The 5,179-nt window shown below is 37.3% G+C and overlaps 1 non-coding gene across 1 annotated transcript; it reads right to left on the reverse strand.

Annotated features, from left to right (window-relative positions):
- Window positions 1-271: 271 nt before the first annotated feature.
- Window positions 272-341, reverse strand: LOC120891010 (small nucleolar RNA SNORD82). The gene has a single exon (XR_005735454.1). It is a non-coding gene; the product is annotated as a small nucleolar RNA SNORD82 (small nucleolar RNA).
- Window positions 342-5,179: the final 4,838 nt, after the last annotated feature.

Genomic DNA, 5,179 nt, shown 5'->3' on the forward strand with positions numbered 1-5,179 from the left:
AGGGAGGGAGGGGGAGAGAGAGATGCTCAATAAGGACAAAATATAAACTCCAATAGCATGCCCCCAGGGACCCACCTCATCCAGCCATAATATACCTGCCTACAGTTATGACCCAGTTATTCCCTTAGAGTATTAATACACTGATTGGGTTAATTATCTCATAACCCAATCATTTCACCTGTAAACCTTGCATTGTCTCACATATGAGCTTTTGGGAGACACTTCACAACTAAACCATGATAGTCTTATTTTATCTCATTTTATTTTTTACACACATCATCATATTATAATTTAACATCATATTTCAGAATCAAGTTCCTTTATATTCCACCCTTTGTGGTATCTATTTTTATCAATGTACATGCCTGAGTTTTCCAATAGAATACCATCAAATCAATTGCGATTCAAATCTCTAGGGGCCAGTGTTTCAAGAATAATACATTTACATGCCAATGTTTCAAGAAAAGCAGGTGGAGATGGCAAAAACAGGAAAGAAAAGGACTTGGGGCAAGAAAGAGGAAAGACTTTGAAAATGTTCCAGGGTAATTATATTAACTAATTTTCCAATATAACAATAGAAATAAATGAATACCTGAAAAGCTCATATTTTGAATTACATACGTTTATTTCACCTGAAATGTTTCCCAAGTAATGAATTTGATCCAACCATGTTCAATACACTATTAAAAAACATAGCAAAGACACATGTAAGAAGTAATTATGGCACACATGATCAAAGAAGGCAATCTTGAATTCTGCTAGACATTGCCCCAGCATGCCCCCTGGTTGAGACTTTGGATGGCACCAGCACCTCTCTTAGAAGGATTCTCACAGAACTCATAATGTCAACTTAAAGAAAAGACAAGCCTGGAAGCCATGACCTGAAGGGTGGAGAACACAAATGAAAGTTAGAAGGAGCCTCAAGTGTGATGCATATTTGTCTTTAGCAAGGCACAGAAGTGTGGGTTAAGTGGAGGGTTAAAGCCCTTAGAGAAGTGAAGTACTGAAGAAATTCTGCACTTAAATTTAATCATACTAAATAGGCTGATGATCAACTTCACTAGAGCCTTGTTAATTGAGAAAGCCCCAGTTAGGGCTTCATTTATTACAACTGCATGAAGACAATTTTGGCTCCCTGTGCCTATCTCACCCCAAACTGTCACACTTGCCTCTGAGGGTAGAAAAGAACCAGAGATTTCCTGAAATAGATCAAAATAATGAAGAAATTTTCCTAGAAAAAAATTATCCCTACCCATAACTTAAAGTGAGTCCTGGAAGTATGGATGAGAAGCATTTCCCCTTCTCTCACCAAAACCCTATATTAATTACCCACTGCTGAAATAAAGCTATGTAAGAAATAACTCCAAAATCAGTGGCTTACCACAGCAATCATCTATTTCTGACTTGCAGATCTGTGGATTGTGCAATTATGCTGGGATTGGTTGGTCTTGGGTCCAGGAATGTTCCATATGTCTCCACCCTACAGGATCAGTGGTTACATAGACCATGTTTTTCTAAGGGGGATGGTAGAAGCCCAAGAGGAGCCAACAGAAACATGAATACCTCTTAAGGTCTTAGCTCAGAACTGGTACTCTGAAACTTCTGCTCACATTTCCTTAGTCAAAGCAAATTACATTGTAAAGCTCATTATTAAGGGAATGATGAATTATACTCTACTCATAGTGGAATGTGGTAAGAGTGAAGAGGGAAGGAAGAATTTTAAGCAAATATAATCTACCAAAATTGAGCATTCCCTCCCAGAGGGTCCAATATAAACCTTCTGATCACTTTTATGCAAATTTTTAAAATATAACCCAAATGTCCATTAACTGATGAATAGAGAAACATAGTATAGTATATACAACCAATGGAATATTGTAAGGAGCATCTGCCATAGACATGCTGAGACTCACTAAGTTGCTGGCCATAAGAAACAGCAGCCATTGAACTGCTTACTCATGTCTACTTGCAATTGATAAAGAACTGTAAAGGGCACTAGCCATAGGCATGCTTAGTAGTGATTGGTTACAATTGATAGGGAGCATAGCTCCATGGACATGTGCAAAGAACATGCCCAATTGCAATTACATCATCTCACTGGACATAACCAATGAATATTGACTTTTACTAGGTGTAACCAATCATCAACAGACACCACCAACTTGGAACTATATTTAAATTGCTGGTCTACACAGTGAAAAGTTTTTCTCCAAGGACATTGGTGAGACTGGCCACTTTGCTGTCCGTCCCTCAGCTAGCCATCATCTGGAGAGAACTACCAGACAAGGACAACATCTGCTCTTTGGCTAAAAGAAGTCACGTGGCATCAGAGGTATTTGGGGGCTTATAGTTGCCCTAGGATTGTGTAATTTGCTTATAGTGTTTAATTAGTATGCACTGAATGCTAGTTGGGGTGCTCCAGCACATCCAACACTTTTTGCATTGTTTATATTTGATGATTGATGTGATCAAATATATGCTTTCATTTAAAGACAATCCACCTCCAAATAATTATTAATAGCACTGCTCGTGACAAATATGATTCAACCTTAAAAAGGAATGGTATTCTGCACATGCTATAACATGACTTAACCTTGAAAATAGTATGCTAAGTGAAAAAAGAAAACACCAGAAGGACAGATATTGTGTGATTCTACTTACATAAGGTACTTAACACAGGCTGATTCAAAGAGACAGAAAGTAGAATGGTAGTTGTCAGGGGCTGAGTGGAGAGGGGCCCGGGGAGTTATTGTTCAATGCAAACAGTTTCTGTTTGAGAAGATGAAAAAATTCTGAAGATAGAAGGTGGTGATGGTTGCATAACAATGTGAATGTACTTACTGCCACCGAATTGTAAACTTAAAATGGTTGAAGTGGTAAGTTTTATGTGTGTCAGTCAGCTTTTTTGTTGCTGCTACTAAAAGACCTGACAATTCAGAGAAGAAAAAGTTTATTTTGGATTATAGTTTCAGAATTTTGGTCTATGGGCAGCTGACTTCGTTGCCCTGGGCCAGAGGTGAGGCAGAACATCATGGTGGAAGGGTATGGTAGAGGAAAGTTGCTTAGTCATGATAGCCAAGAAGAACAGAGAGAGCTCCGTTTACCAATGACAAAATATAAACCTCAAAGTCACGCCTCCAGTGACCTATTTCCTCTGGTCATGCCTTATCTGTCTACAGTTATCACCCATTAATCTATTCAAATTATTAATCCATCAAGTGAATTAATCTACTGATTAAGTTACAGCTCTCATAGTCAAATCATATCACCTCTAAACATGCATGCATTTTGTCACATGTGAGCTTTCAGAGGACACCTCATATCCAAACCATAATACTACCTTATGTATATTTTACCATCAGTTAAAAAAGAGTTAACTTATGTGAGGCAGGAAACTTATGGATTCACACATGGATTAGTCCATTTTATAATCACAACCATCTTAGGGTAGGATTCATTCTCCATTCAGGAAGAGATCAGATGCTAAAGTGACCAATTGAAGGAGTAACCAAAGCACAGAGAGAAGCCCACATCTTTTTCTTTGCATCTGAGTTTAAAAAGGTCAGAGATTGCAATGACTTTGAATTAAGGTGTACCTTAGTACTTCTCAGCAGATAATTACATGTATATGACATTTAGTCCTGCCTTTGTAGACTAATAGACACTAGGTTGACCTACACAAATATAGGATATTAGTATTTTAAGTCTGATTATAAATGCACTATGCACCTAGAGCCCTTAAAAACAGAGATTTTACCTGAGGTATTTGATCAAAAAGCTTCTAGTTTATTAATTCTCAGTATTATTTTTCCAGTCACCAGGAAACTGGCAGTCCCTTAAGAAAGGAAGACTGCTGTTGATTTTTTCCTCTTCCTTTAGTACTGGAGTTATTAGCAGGTATTCTGTACTACCTTTTACATCACAATCCTACTGTGTTACCAAAAAAGAAAAAAAAATCTCCAATATGGTAACAATGGCAGCACTTGATGTTCTTGGAGCTGGCTCTGTAGATAATTCTTTGCTTAATTCTAAGAAACTATAATTCAGGGCAGAAATTGTAACTCTACACTTCACAATAATTTTCTACACTTCCTTGCTACAGCTGGTACAAAGGAAATGAAAGAAATTCTCTTGGGAAGAGGAAGAGTTAAGAAAGGAGGGAATGATTGGCTGGATTTCCAGAGGAACTTGTACCTCATTCAGCAATCACTTGAGATGGTTCTGCTACCAGACACAGGGCAATCTTTCTATTATCTGTCCTTTTCATAACAGACACCAATGAAACATCGAGCTAATTCCTAAATACACTGTACTGTGGGTTTGCAAATTGAATGAGCGCTTCATTATTCAGTTATACCAAGCAATATGCCAACAGATATCTGCGTAACACAATAGCCAGTGGACATAATGAATGGCTTTTTGCTGCTATCTTTTGAATGCTTGCAATAGATTTTATTTGGTGCACCATATAAAATAATGCCTTTCTTCATTACAGAGAGAAGTTCCAGGACTGATATTTTGATGTTCTGTCAAATGCTCTGTGCTTTCTTTACCTTCTATTTCAATATTGCTTTTCTACTCAAATGGAACATGAAACCTCCGGAGATTCTGGGGCTTACTCTCCATAATAACAATCAACATAGTCAAGATACTTCTATAACTGTGTTCATCATTATACCTTAATTGTAAACATCACGATGGCTATGATAAAAGTTGAACAGAGGAGGATAGATAAAAATATTTACTGACTGTTTACTGGGTAGTATTCTAAGTGCTTTATAGCTATTAAATCACTAAATCCTCACAATACCATTTGGGGTAGGTATTACTCTTATTCTCACTGTACAACCCAGGGTATAAACAAAGCCAGTTCTTACCTAAGACCATGGAGCTACTGGAATTCAAATCAAAGCAATCAGGCTACAGGGCCCTGCTCTAACCACTGCCCCATACTAAGAAGAGAAGCACCATATTCTAGGACCCTGCTGTCCTGAGTTACCATGAAGCACAGTTTCATCCAGTGAAAGGAGTACTTACACAAAATTCAGTATTCTAATAATTTCCATCAATATCATACACAAGTCACTTTTTAATTTATTTATGCTATATATATTATATATATTATTGATATATACATGAGAGAGCAAAAGAAAGTAAACTCTTCATCACCCGTGAAATG

This window comes from Ictidomys tridecemlineatus, chromosome X (assembly GCF_052094955.1).
Source record: "Ictidomys tridecemlineatus isolate mIctTri1 chromosome X, mIctTri1.hap1, whole genome shotgun sequence".
In the NCBI taxonomy this organism is placed as follows: domain Eukaryota; kingdom Metazoa; phylum Chordata; class Mammalia; order Rodentia; family Sciuridae; genus Ictidomys; species Ictidomys tridecemlineatus.